General features: G+C 36.9%; 1 protein-coding gene across 1 annotated transcript in view; it reads right to left on the reverse strand.

The window, feature by feature from the left end:
- Positions 1 to 15789, reverse strand: part of Cntn3 (contactin 3) — a 354703-nt gene that overhangs the window by 131012 nt on the left and 207902 nt on the right. The gene's annotated exons all lie outside the window — the stretch shown is intronic.

Below are 15789 nucleotides of genomic sequence, written 5' to 3' on the forward strand. Positions count from 1 at the left end.
CTGGATAAGATTTATGGTTGGCTCCCACTGCCCAGCATTGAGAAAGTGATGGCTGCCTAATGTTTCAGCACATTAGTCAAGGGCAAAAATCAAAATTTGAGGTCTAGATTTCACTGAATAAGTGTAGCTTTCAAACAAACCATGGTAGTTGGAAACTCCCATGGAAAGGAGTATGCCAAGTCTGATGAGGGAGTATAAGAAAAATAATCTGCCTGTAAATGGTCAATATAGACACATTTCTTATAGAATCTTTTTGATACATGGTGGGTTCAGTCAATGGATATGAGCCCTTGGATGCAGAGAGATGATGGTCCAGGGAAAGTACATACAAGTCAGCATGATAGAATGTACATTCAATAAATGTAGTTAGGATTATTGTCTTCCGTTTGTTACCATCTTGTTTAACTGTCCTTGGTAGAGATATTACACAGAACTCAAACATTCACAATAGATTTTTATGTAAAAAGCTGAGTGCTGGAGCTAAATAACCCAAACCACAGCATCCCATCTTTCTCTGAGCCAAAGACTAAAGGGCAGGCAAGCCAAGGAGCAAAGCCAACAAGCTTCTGATGATGCTAGTCAACAAGGAGTCTCTGCTTTGTTGACAGTAAGAAACCAGCAAGAGATAGTACATGGTGCCTGAGCCCTGTGGTCAACCTAGTTGAATAATAGGAGCTATTTCCCAAGAAGGTTCTGGAAGAGACAATGTGCTAAACACTATCATGTGTATAGTTCTTTATAGGCATGTAAGACTTGTAAGAAATCACAGGAAGGGTAAATCAGCATCAAAACAAACAAATGAATATATATTTATGGTTGAAATAAAATAAAAGTATATGTAGAAAAACAAAATAAAACCTTATTTGTGAAATCATGTAAGCCAATCAAAATTTACTAGAAAAAAAATTACTTGGTCTTCTCAGAATAGAAAGTGAACAAAGCTGAACTCTGCCTGTGGCTGTTAAATTAACAGGATGGCGTGACAAGCACCAGCAAGGCAGAGGTTCACAGTGCAGGTGGTAGTGGGGAGCTGGGGAGATGGCCTGTGGCTCTCAGTGCTGCAGTGAAAGCTAGTGATGATCCAGAGATCTATTTCTATCTTGCTTTTGGAAATATTTCCAAATGGGAATAACTGTGTCTGAATGTCAGATGGCTGTCTCTAATCTTCAGAGAAACACATCACACCTCTCTGAAGACAGGGGAAGACTGTTTTGCCTTTCAAACCAGAACAGCTGTTCTTGAAATGTTCGCCTCCACACTATTGTCTTTGAGTGGGATTCAGATAACAAGTGAAAATGAGTAAAAAGGCCCCAACTCCACTTAACTTTAGAACTGTGATAATGACATATGAAGCAGGGCAGGAAAATGAAATTTAATTTGTGTTTGACATTCTAATGTCACACATAGAAAATGAGACCTAGGTAATTTAAAATGGCCTTCCCTTTCCTTCAGATTGATGAATTCTCATCCTGGAGTTGAATAAGCTATAGGCAATTAATGTCTACCAAAAAAGAGAGAATCAGTCTTCCCCAGGACAAGGTCTTAATAGATTATTCAGTTTCTAGTGGTAAGGACTAAACACACACACACACACACACACACACACACACACACACACAGCAATAATTATTAGAGAAAAGTAGGTCAGGTCATGAAGTTGAAAAAGACAGTAGGGAAATACTGGAAGAAGGGGTCAGGGATAGAGTGTGGGGTGAAAAAAACCCCATAAATATAGTATATATGTGTGGAATTCTCAAAAAAATGTTTTAAACTAAAGAAAGTTTAAAGATGTATTATCTGTTATTTGCCAATAACCCTTCTGGTTGAAGAGAGAGATTTTTTTCACAGCCAAACAGCTCATATCAGTGCTAGTGGACTACTGATTAAAGCAGATCCATTGGGGCTGGGGATACGATTCTGTGGGAAAGAACACCTGCTATGAAAGCAAGATGACATGAGTTAAAGTCCCCAGCAGTCACATGAAAGCTATGTGAGTCTGGTTCGTACATGTAAGCCCAGTGAGTGGAGGGAGGTAGGTCTTGCTGGAGAGCTAGTACAGGCAAAAAAGTGGACTTCAGTTTCAGCGAGAATGTGTTTCCAAAACTAATGTGGAGGGTAATAAGGGAATCCACTGAATGTCTAGCTTTGGCTTCTGAATGATCAGACACAGTTGCACATACCTTCATGAATACATGCACATACATCATGAGTTCATGCATGTACACCCACTCCTGTGTGCTCACATGTTTATGTGTGCACACATAGTTTTCACTCATTAAAATTGTCTTCTTTGGAGTTGAAGTTTTTGTGGGTGAGTTGATGCCCCTCTTCTTCTTCTGGAAGGCCTGCCTTGCTATAGGAGGTGGCCATTTGAGTTTCTAATTCCCCTCTGTAAGGAATCATATCTAGGGTTACCCACATAGACTTGCTTATCCTACCCCTTCCTCTTGTCCTAGAACTCCAGGAGACCCAGAGATGCCCCCTCACTAATTTCCATTCTCACTCCCAGCCCTCTCTATAGAGGGAGCAGAGACTAAGAGAATAGCCAACCAATGAGACCCATCCAGTATGAGAGAGCCAACCCTATTAATGATACTATTAATGATACTCTGCTATGTTTGAAGACAGAAACCTAGTTTAACTCTCTCTTGAGAGGCTTAATCCAAAAGAGGTTGCAAGAAAATATAGAGACCCATGGCCAAACATCAGGCAGAGCTCAGGGAGTCTTATGGAAGAGTAGGGTATAGAAGTGAACAAGTTGGAAGGGTCAAGGACAACATAAAAGACAACTGCGCCAACTGTCCTGGGACCATGCAGGATCACAGAGTCTGGGCTGCAAACCAGGGAGCATGGATGAGCTGGACCTAGGCCCCTACACATTTGTAACAAACACACAGCTTGGTCTCATTCTCTGTTCCCTGTCATTTGATCCCCTTGCTCCTATAGGGACTTCTTGGTTGGGCCTCAGTGAGAGAGACTGTGCCTAGTCTTGCTGGAAATACATGTCCACTGTGAGATGGTACCCAAGGGGGATCTCCCCTAGTCTGAGGAGAAGGAGAGGGAGCAATAAGGTGAGGGATTTGTAAGGGTGGAACTAGGAGGAGAGGAGGGAGAATGACTGTGATCAGGATGTAAAGTGAATAAAAAATAATTATTGGGAAAATTTTTCTTATTTCTCAAAAGGTTGGCACATATTAGTTGGTTCAAAAATGATTCAGTTTGATGACTTTAAAAGTCATCATTACATTTATATCAAAGTATATATTACAAGTACTCACTGAGACCCTAATGTTAAACTTTGTTGTGCATTTAAAACATTTAAGACATATCAATCAATTAATTTTTTGATGGAACAAACTAAGTGCATAGCTGTCAAATCACTGTTAGTGTTGTATTTTTAAATCAGTCTAAAACTAAATGTAAGGGAGTTCATATTATATAAATATATAAAGTTTTTATAATTATTAAAAAAGGAAAAGATAGATATAAAAATAGCAGTTAAGATCCAAATTTATATTTACAAAAGATTTAACAATAGGAATTCGACAAAACACATTAATTTCTTTGACAATCATTCTTGACAAATTAACTCAAATTATTCTAAGGGTTAGACAAAATAATATTTGAATCCACAATATATCCAACCCTTTTTTTTTGCTTCATAGATTCATAGGAAACCACACGCAACAGCCTACAGGCATACAGGCAAAAGAAAAATCAACTAGCCTTTTAAACCTTCAACAAAGAAATCACCAGTAGTCCACACAGCAGGAAAGCCTGGATCAAATCAGAGAACCAGGGTTCGATGCATATTTGAGACAGCTAGTTCACTAGGTTTTCTTTTTCCCATCTTTTCTGTTAGTCCTCACATTTTGAGTTAATTATTGACGCTCATTCCTGCTGTTCTCTGTATTAGAGATCAATATATCTGCTCTTGGCATGTGTCCTACACGACTGATTAATTTTTCAGTGTGGATTCACACTGGCAATAGCTTCCACTGACTTTGAGTCCAAATTACTGAGAGGAGAAATTGAAGTGAATACTTAAAATGAAATTTAATTATTAGAAATCACTGACCTTTATCGCTCAGATACTACATGTGTTACTAGGCATTTATGGGCAAACTTTATGGAATAACATCAGCTTTTAGATTTGTAGAAAGCATTTTGAGATGAAACCATAATGATACTGTCACCAAATTAACAAGTCAGATTAATTGTCGAAGCTATTTTGGTACACCGATAAAATGGGTTTTCTGGTACTGTGGGACAAAAACATATATCTCCTCTTGCTCCTGAAACGATGGGTATCCTCTATCCCCCTGTACCTAATGTTCTATATATGGTATCACTTGAAAACAGTCACACATAGTGGGATTACTTAATGATAGTAGTAGAAACTGTGGCGAGTAATAGTAATTAGTAATAGTTTATTGCCATAACCAGTATATGAAGATAATCAACTTTTTGTAGATGTGGTATTAATACCACTCATGTCTGTTTGTCCATTCACCATCGTATGATGCAGGAAGCACAAAGTCTATTGTATACATTCTACCAATGAGCTCCATACAGGCCAAGCAAGACTGTATAAATGTACATGGAGACAGCACACTTTGAGCCTAGCTTTAAATCTAAGTTGCAGCTCTTAAAATCTGAGTAAGGTCGGTGCTCATTTACTCACACCTGTACTATCCCCTTCCCCCTCATCTGCAAGGCAAAGAGAAATGACAGGACCCGAGATCAAAAATTCCTTATTCTCTCTGAAATCAGTAATGAGCTCCTGAAAGACACAATTCAGATTCCTGAGGAGAAGCACACTGATAATTTGTAGGAGTAAAGATTAAACCTTTAGCTTCCTTTAGATACCTTTCCTTTAAACACATCCCTATTCACATGGCCCTCTCCCATCTCGCGTTGTTAAATGGTATAAAGATTATATTAAATGAGCTTCAAAATGTGCTCTCAGGAGAAGTAAGAAAGAAACCCATTATTCATTAGCCAAGTGATATTCTTAAGGAGACTGACTCTATCAGCTGACTCTCACTTTTAATAGATCCAAAATATTCAAAACTCAGAGTTTTGGACTTGGGTGGAACTAAGGCAGAGAATACAGGCTTTTGTTATAAGGTTCGCCTATACATACAGAGGTGAAATGTTAAACAATTTCTAGCAGCATGCTGTTCTATACATTGCTGAAAGTCTTGTTTTTTCAAGAAAAAAACACATTTCATGACAGAATACTTAGCTATGATTCCACAGTGCTCTGTATCATTTCAACCATGTCTAGGCCTCAGAAACCTTTAACTAGATTGGAGAAGAAAAGGGAAAAAAATAAGAAATAGACATAACCCATTTGGAAGCTACACAACACAGTTTGAAAGATGGGCACTGAATATAGCAAGCTGGAATCACATACAAAAACTTGTTCATTTCCCAGAGGAATGTGCATTGACTTCATCTTAGAAAACAGGCACAGGCCGGCAGGCAAATCAGGTCAACCCTAACACCTCTCCTAGCTGGAGGTAACCACATTCCCTTATGTTCATCACAGATCTATGTAACACTCAACAAACATTTTTCTAATGCTTGTCGTAAATTGATTAATGTAATAATAATAATAATAATAATAATAATAATAATAATAAGCAAAGCTATTAAATAACAATAAACAGTACAGCATTCAGCAGTATTCAGACAGATGAGCTAATATAACTGGGCAATCAGAATTATGACACAAGGTTAATTTGGGTGAAAAGAGTGAATTAAAAGCCATCACATACCCTGAAACTATTTTCTATTCTATTTATTAGTTTCTGTGACATTCTTCTATTTATGAAATTATAATAAGATTCCATTCCTGGCTACGAATATGGGAGATTTATATTACCAGAAGAATTAAACATAGAACAATTTATAATACAAATGAACTGGTTTTAATAACTTTGGGGTTTGGCAGCTCAGTAAATATTCATTGTCAATCAGAGATTTATACTGAAGTCCGGAGACTTGACTGACAGAAAAAGTTCCCCCAAATATCTTATCATTTGTCTAGTCCCACACTTCCTGAGGGTATGTTACATGAAGACACAATATAGTAATAATGTGGACACTATATCACTGTTTGTAATTATAAGATCAGCACTGGGGTACATGGAATCTTATTGGCTTGCTTAGTATTTAACTTAGAGAAAGTTACTAATTCTAAGCTTGTGGCTCAACTGCAAAATGATAAAAATAATTTTCCTTTCCTAAAGGTGTCCTAAAAATACTCTGACCAAGAAACAGAAGGGAAGAAGGTTTTATTTCAGTTCACACTTTGAAATATATAGTCTATCATTGTTAGAACGTCAAGGCAGTAAACAACTGAGTCAGCTAGCAGAAAACTGTGAACACTCCCTGTTGCTCAGTTATCTTTCTGCTTCATAGAGATAGTTCAGCATCCCAGTCACAGAATGGTGCTACCTATGGTAGGGGAGTCTTCCCACTTCAATAAGTGAAATTAATATCACCCCCCACAAGCAATCCCAGAGGACCATCTCCCAAGTGAGTCTAGATCCTGTCAAGCTGATGATTAAGAGTAACCATCATACTGTTCATGGCATGATGAAGAAATATTCATGCAGTAAATAGGTAGTAAATACGTGTATCACAGAAAATAAAATTTGGTGTGTTCAGGATGCCATGGATGTAGACTTGTGGCACATATTAACCTCTCAAAAATGGTTACAAGTTTTATGATTAGGACCCATACTCACATACCTAACGTAAATCAGATACTGTGGTGCATGTATGCTTTAACTCATGAATGTAAGGAAAGACCCTGCAATTAAGGAAGTTAAATTAATTAAGGAAGGGTAAAAGGAAAGAAAACAGGATCAGACAGAATGGGAAGTGGAGGGATGGGGAGTGGGGAGAAAAGACAGACAATCGTGAAAGTGCCAAAGTGGACCTTAAACATCAAGCATTTATTTGAGAGGACTAGGGAGCACTCCCTTAATGGAGGTGGACATGCTGAGGCAAAGGTGGATCACCAGTGAGAGAAGTTGGAAGTGACAAAGCCAGGACACATAGAGACTGGTCAGATCCCTCCATTTTCTGAGTTTTCCTTACCCCTCAATTTCATTTCGTTCAACAAAAGAAATTTTAATAGTCATTAAGTCTTCCATAATATCCTAAAGATGACATGCATGTTTTTTTTTAAAAAAGCTCAATTACAAAAAAGGAACTAATTAGGTATGAGGTAAAGAAAATACTGTGCTACAGATCTAGACAGACAACACTAGAGCTAGCTGTGCACAAGCAAATAGAAGAAAAGATAAAGCAATTCCTCTACCTCAGCATACTGCATTCTAGAGGCTGGAGATAGGTCATTCGTGGGCAAATAAATAAGTATGTATTAATATATCAAATTATAAGTAAAGTTTTGAAGACAATTGTGGAAGGTTGATGAGGCTGGAATTGATTTGTTTTGGATAGCTAGGAACAGGATTCAGTTTGTAACCATTTCCAATAGAGCCTTGTCAATCAAAAGAAGGAAGGCACCATTTTCACAACTTGTTTAATGACTTAGTTGAATGTATTTTGATGAGACTCACGATCTCTTCCTATTCGTCAAAGCTCCAGCATCCTTCCCTGCACAACCCAAATGTGTAACTACTACTTTTACAAAACCTATCAGGTATAATTTGTAATGTCCATGCACTCTTGGATGCATAGCCTTCCAGTGGCATTTGACAGATCTACCAGTAACCACTGTCTGTCTCTCTCCCACTAGATATCAACTGCCAATATCTCCTTAGCTATGTGTGGGTTTTGTGCTCAACTTCACTCTCCATGTTAGGGTTTTTTTTCTACCTTGAATTTAGGCAGGTTGTGTGCATAATGTCACAATCTCAGTGAATTCATACTATCCTACTCTGTGTGGAACACACTGTCTCCAGGACTATCCATCGCCTCTGGCTCTGATAATCCTTTTTTTTTTTAAACCTCATTTTCTACAATTATCTTTGGTTTTGAGAGGAGAGGATATGTCTCTTCTAGGGATGAACACTCCATAGTCTGCTGTTCTCTGCATCTTGACTAGTTGGGGACTCTTGTGCTAATTAACATCTTTACAGAAGAAAGAATGTTCACTGAAGAGAACTGAGTGATTCACTACTCTAGTAGTATAATGATAAGCAATAATAAGTGGATCCAATAGGATGCCTTTTAGCAAATAATAGCAGTAATGCCCATAACCTGTAAAGTTGAAATGTTCTTTGCCCTGATAATGGTGCCAGGAATGTATTTCCTCTTTTGAGGAAAGAAACCTTAACCCAATCAGAAAGTGGCTGGTTACTCCTGTTACATCCATGTCACTACTGAGCAGTGGGAATGTCTCATCAGTCTAGTCATTGCTGTGGCTGTCAGACTTCATAGGTGGTAAGATTAGTAATTACTTTTCTACTTAAGTACTTTGTATAGCACCTTTCAGGGGATATAGAAGCTGTCCAATAGGGATGATGCTTCCATGTGACTATCAGCTTAATTTATCCATGTTCTACTATTCATGTATGTGATGTATTCAACAATTGCATCTTACCATAAGGATCTGGAGGGAAACAAAGGACATTGTCAAATGCCTGTGAATTTTGAAAGTTCATGTGAACTTACTGGCCAAACAAGGCAAAAGTTCATGTGAACTTACTCTACACAAACGAGGCATTCACAATACTCTAAACTCCAGCCAATGGTTTCATTCACCCTAAAAACTTCTTCCCAGTCTTCAAAGTTCATATACAGCCCATTTTACTTCAAGCTACATACAAGCCCACCCAAATAAGGGTATGCACACAAGCTAAAATCATCTAGGAGAATTGTTTCACTAATATCCTTGGTGAAGACCTCTCTCTCATTCCCACTCTGCAACCCCATACTCATTCCTAGGACTGGGATCTTGTAGAACCTACACATTCTGTACTCTACCTCATCCTTCTAGCCTGTTGTGCAGAGGCACCTGAATACACTGAGAGGGAGGAAATAGAGAACCTGGAATCACAGAAGGAACTCCAGCATGCAAAACATAGCTGATACACATACCACAGAGTCTACTTTGTTTTAGACAATTACTCCTGGGCCTATTCTGGAGTGTGGTCAATATATATAGTGACACTCCATTTTAGAAACTGCTGTCAACTGCAAATAGCTTATTGGTTGCACGTGGAGATCTTTAGTTTCTATTTCTCCCAGTACCTTTCCTTTCTATCCTCTACCCCAACTTAACTCTTCTTTATTCATTGACCTTAAACATCTTTACACTATTGAGTTATATTTTTCCTCCCCTGAAATATCCTGTTCCAAATGGTCCCTATCAATTTCATGACTTTATTGGTATTCAAAACAAAACACGTATCTGTGAAAATTCAAAGCCAACACCCATAAATAAGAGAAAACGTCTGACCTCTGTCTTCTGGGTCTGTGTTATCTCACGTAGAATGATTGCTCCAAGCTCTATGTATTTACCTAAGAGTTTAGTAATTTCATTTTTGTTAACAGCTTGGTAATCCTCCACTGTGTAAATGTGTCATGCTTTAATGATCCATTCATCAGTTTTCGTTAATAGTCATCTATGGTATTTACTTTTCCTGGTTATTGGAAATTGAATAACAAAGAGCAGGAAGATATCACTGTAGTAGGACACAGTTCTTTGGGTGAATGCCCAGGAGTAATAATACTGGATCTTGTGGGATAAATTTTGACTTTATGAGTAAACTTGATGTTGATGTCCATACTAGGTATTCTAATTTGCACTCCTACCATCAGTGAAGAAGTGACCTGCTATCCACACCCAAAGCAGAATTTTCTGATTTTTTTTCTTAGCTATTCTGACTTGGGTAGGGAGAAGAAAAGTCTCAGCAATAGAATGGATCATGTTTAAAACAGATTGTACCATTTTACCAGATATACATTTATACCATCAGTACCCATTGCAATGAACCAGCTAGGCATTCCCATGGTTTTGTTTTTATATAAGGGCTTTTGCAGTACACATCTCTTATTATATCTTTATGTGTTTAAGATGTTCTACATTAAGATATAGCTATATTATACCTGCCTTTTGTATTTTCTTATTTCTTTAGTATATAATGTATACCCACCACTTTTTATTTACCCTGAGTCCTAGGAATAGAATATACATTACTTCCAACATAAAAAAAAAAACTATCCAATTAATACCAAAATGGAAAACTTTAAAATATGAATCTATACTGAATTATTTGATAAAACTTTTGTCTTAATAAGGACTAGCAGCAAAAAGATACTCTCTGACTATAAATTTCATACTTTGACTAACCAAGCCAAGAGTCCAAATTATAATGCACCCCATGACACACATCAAACACTGAAATATATCTTATTGTTGTGGTTTAAATTCTGTGGTATATCATGCCATAATTGGAAAAATAAGTTTGCATAACTCTATAGCTATTGGATTTCCTCCCTTTTCTTATACTCAGTGTTCCTTCCCAGGCATGTTTGTGAAAAACTCAGTATTCTGCCTTTGCTGGTAATTTAAAGGGCAGAGTTCTGAAGGATGCGACATGAAGTAGAGAAATGACCCCTGTTGATCATGGAGCAGAAAGATCACTGAGTTCCAATGAACATTTAGGACAAAGGTTGCCAGGTGGGAAGAAGAGGCAAGAGAGCTAGTGTGGCAGAATTCGGCCAGAAACAGGGGCTGAACATGAGGCTCAGAGAGTAGATAAGGTCCAGAAAGATTTCTGAGAGCACAGATCAGGCAGATGACACAAGGTTCCTTTTTCTCATTTGCATAATTTATTAATGTTTAACCTGATCACTTACTATCAGTTAAAGGAAAGAGAATGATAGCCATAAGGGTACCTTGTATACTTCTGAGAGGTTAATAGCAGTAGAAATTGTATTAATTGTAATTCAATTGTTGTATTTGAATAACTTAATTAAAATATATTAAAAGATCTCAAAAGCAAAATTGCAAAATATTTGATAATAGAATATGAAGATAACATGCAGCAGACATAGACAGATAAGAGTAATTGCAAAATGGCTTATTCCTTAGAGGGACATCAAAAAGGAATAGTGTTTATAAACTTACCTAATTAGACAGTCTGGAGAGATGTCCTTCTCAAAAGAATATAACAGTGAGTCTCTACAACATAATGGGATTTTGATATTTTTAAATTTATGAAAAATTTCTAAATTAGTACATAAAATATTCAGAGAGTAGTAAGTCAAAATACTATAAAAAGACTGGCTCTGATCAGTAGATATACTACATAGTAAGTCTCATAAACTGTGTTTGCCACATGTTACTTAAGCATAAAACATGAAAAATACATCTAATTATGAAGTATTATATCATAAAGCTACTACTAAAATACAGATATAGACAGTTTAATATTTTTATCCATTGTAGAAACAGCTGGCAAAGATGTCCCTCAAGTGATATGAAGAGTTTATACTTTATTAGTACATATTACAATCTCAAAGAAAAAAAAATCTCATTTCTTTGGTTAAACAAAAAAATAGGCATGATGATGAAGATGAAAAAGATGCTGTTGAAAATTATAATGAGGCATCCAAATTTTTGGTGCAAAGCCTACAGGCTAACTATCCTCATATCTAACTACAAATATAATAAAAAATGACACTTTAAAAGAAACTGGATCATGGTTTGTAAATTCATTTTATTTAAGATGGTAAAGAATGTACCAAGCTGGGGAAAAACTTCTTTCTGAGTCTTTGTGATAAATGTTGAAACAATCACCACAAACAAGAAGACCACTGGTTTCTTTCAACTCTTTGTGTTTTTATTTTTTAATTATGAAAGAAGATAAGATTTTCATCAGTCCTTGGCACTATACTGCGCTGATAAATAATGGGATGTGCGTAGAAATACTTTGAAGTCATGGACGTCTGTATAAATATAGGATACTCATTATATCACAGAAATGTATGAAAAATGTTAACAGAAAAGAAAAATATAATATAAATGAATATTGTGATAAGATAAAATATAAATTGTACAAACTGATATGTGTTTTAAATATTTTAATTAATTTAATGCCCTGACAAGTCTTGGTTTCTTACATGCCTACAGTATTTCTTTTGTTCTTAGAAAGTTTTTATGACTTTTTCTGTCTCTGAGATAATTCTAGGATTATAGTACATGACCATCAACATCATCATTCTGTCTCTGGAGTGTGAGGAGACTTAAAAGCTCAGGAATGGAAGAACTCATGCAATATAGTCACCAAATCCAATTTAGCAGTTAGAGGTAATACATGCTTACTGGTGAATATAATCAAAATTGACTTGATTCAGGTAATGAATAACCATAAATACATCAAAGCATTCACACTGCCCGTTATACATTTATGGACCAGAACACCCTCTCTCAGATCAAAAACATCCCAAGACTATAGCAAAACAGTAACACATTCTAGAACCTGGCATTTCCAATGAATCTGTACTTATGGTCCTAACACTTACTAAGGATTTTATTAGAGTCTTGAAAAATATTGTATTTAATGTGAAGTAGCTTTTAAACAGTCAACTCAGTTGGGTTTTAATCCTTGGAACCTCCTTCTGTTAAAAAAAAAAAATGCCATCAAGTCCTATACTTCACAAAGATGTTTCCAGAAATAACCTTGAAAATGATCAGAGATGTACTTAGCATATAGATTTTTATCAAAATGGTGCTGGAGAGATGGCTCACTAGTGAAAGACAGTTTCTACCAAGCTTTATGTCCTGAGCCCCATCTTTAAGACACTAAGAAGGAGATAGCTAATTCTCCAAAATTGTCTTCTGACTCCCATATGTACACACACACACACACACACACACACACACTCATGCATACACACCACTGCCCTAACCAAATCAATGCAATAATTCCTTTTTGAAATTACTTTTTCCTCCTACTTTCTTGTCAAACTTTTAAAACTGTTTTAACGAGGTTGCTGAAACTTATGACTCAAGCTTTGTTCAATAGTTCATTTTTAGCATCATTTAGTAAGTTGCGAAGATGTAAAGTTTCATTGTCTAAAATGTATTGGAAGCATTTACCAGTCAGGGCAAATGGTGGACATCTTTCTTAACCTTCCTTCCCTTGCCAGTTTTTCACTCTCATTATAACTTGTATAACTTTGACTGGTCAGTTAGCAAGGAGCTTAAAAGAGTCCCACCTACGCTTGCTTCTTTTTCCCACCAGAGGACAAGCAGCATGAAATCTATCACCATAGCTCATGAACTATTGTAGCCTCTATGCCTAGCACACAGTGTCTAAAAATGGTGAATAAAATGAACTTGTTACATCAAAGGAATTGAAATGAAAAAAAAATCAGGATAAATCTGCATATGCCTGGCTGTATTATACAAATGAAATGGCTAGACAGTGTTGCATGGAGAATTTTAACTGCTTCTTGAAATCATCACAAATAAATTTCTGAATGATGTGTCTAATTAAAAATTGTCAGTAAACTTTGTACAGAGAAGATTTTCCAGATCAACACAAGGCTCTTTCTTCTTCTTCAAAGATCCCATTACTTTTGCTTTTAACTTTTCTTTGTTTATCTTCAAACACAGGAGTCCTCCCTCACCATATCCATTTAACAGATGGGAACACTGAAGTTTAGACCTGCTGTTAAATTGCTTTCTCAAGGAAGAACACTCTCCCAGTCGGGGTCACAGAGAAGTCTGGCATCTCCCATTACTCTTTCAATTATATTCTGCTTCCTAGTCATTAACACATTTGCTTGAGCCTGCAAAATAAGCATCCTTTGTAGACTCCAGAGTAGGAAATTTCCATTTGAGCAAGACTTATTTCAGAAAGTTTTATGTGGACTTGTAATTGCATGTCATTATGAAAATCATTGCACCATTTTAGGCTTAAAAGAGTAATTGTGATCAACAATTCACTGTAACTATGGCAACAGGATATTTTTAGCTGTTTACTTTTAAGGAATTAGAGGACTATTTATGGATTAAGACTGCTATACTTTTTATACCAGGTGACCTTTACAAGGATGAAATGGAAGTTTTATAAATCAGTGCTGGCAATGACTTTGGGATACATAAGTATATGTGAGAATTTCAGCAATACTGCAGTAAACAAGACACTTTGAGCACTGACTCATATACTAAAGGACTATTTTAGGATAGTATCTATGGTTGCTTAGATTGTGGAGCAGTGTTTACTATTCAGTGGTTAATCTGCCATTTTGACATGATGTAGAATCCCTTAGGAAACAAACTTATGAAGATCTTTACAGGGATTAAGCAAGAAAAGGAAAGCCTATTCTTAATTGCTCAGCAGTTATCCCAGGTGTGAGATATCCGTTGTAAGAAAGAGGAAGACAGAAGAAAGCAAGCTGAGAACCTGCTTCCAGGTAGTAGAAATAGTCTGATTTCTGACTATTGATGCCCTGTAGTCAGTTGCCTCAAGTTCCTGGGGCCATGTCACCATGCCCTGAGCGACTGCACTTCAAAAATGAGTTTCAAACAAATCCTTCCTTTCTAAGGTGTCTCTGGTCATTTTTTACAGCAATGATAAAAGTAGCAAAAGATGGACTGAGATGAAAGGAAGAAATTCTTAATCTTGGACTTCATTCAGCTAAATCATATCTCTTCATATTCATTACGGTGCTGAAGGTGCTAACACTTGAGTAAGAATGATAACTGTGTGACCCTGTGGTAGAAATGTTCCCTAACTGACTAGGTATGGTTGATTGTTCACTGTGACACAAATTCAGTAATTAATAAGTGTCCAAAGAGCATCGGATGATAGATCAGCTGGTAACATATTTGTCATGCAAGCATGAACACCTCTCTTTTGGCCTTAAAATCTAGGTAGAAAAGGAAGTGGGTATAGTGGGAAAACCATGTGAGCCCAGCCCTGGGAAAATGAAAACAGATGTGTGGTCCAGGGGTCTTGAGGATTAGCCAAACTGCCTAATCAAGATGCTCCAGGCCAATGAGAGATCCTGGCTCAAATCCCAAGGAAGATTTCAGAGAAACAACTAATATTGACCTCTGCCCCCCAAACACATAATAATATATATCCATGTGTACCTCCCATGTGTAGTCTCAGACGTTTACTTACAAGCACAGGCACATATTTCATCCTTGACCCTTATAATTCACCCCTCACAGAAACAGAGAGACACATACAGAGAATATTCAAAAAGCATTCTAATGCAACACTTCATTACTCCTTGTTATTTCTTCTTCAATCTGAATCACTCACAAGGTGAGCTTTTCGTTTTCTTTTTCCAGCTGCTCTTACTACAATAAACATTCATTTTATCAAAATATGATGCAAGACACAAAGGGGGACTGAGAAAGCATCTTCTTCTAGCAGGGCTTGTATGATCTCTGCTCTGATGCTCATTCATCCTCCCTCTTCTCCCTATATTTTCCTAGAATAGCCTCAAATGAGCCAATTTAGCAAGTTATCGATAAAGCACTAAAATAATGTTTAATTGAGTGCTTAAGAAGACCCATTCTAAAATATACGATACCATTGTTTCTCTTAGTAAATTCAATTTGAGGAACATAAGCTGACTCTTGCAGTATTGATGTTAAGCATTCTGATGTATGCACGTAGCTGAGATTAACAGAGATGAAGAGTATCCAGTGCCAATGGAGCATGCAGGTGAGTGCTCCCATCCTCACGATTCAGTCCTCCTCTCATGTCTCTGCTATCCAGGGACCCATTTTTTCCCCAGAACTGTCATGCTTCTATAAGTTTCCATATTTCTTTAGCA

The sequence above is a fragment of the Arvicanthis niloticus genome, chromosome 9 (assembly GCF_011762505.2).
Source record: "Arvicanthis niloticus isolate mArvNil1 chromosome 9, mArvNil1.pat.X, whole genome shotgun sequence".
Classification (NCBI taxonomy): domain Eukaryota; kingdom Metazoa; phylum Chordata; class Mammalia; order Rodentia; family Muridae; genus Arvicanthis; species Arvicanthis niloticus.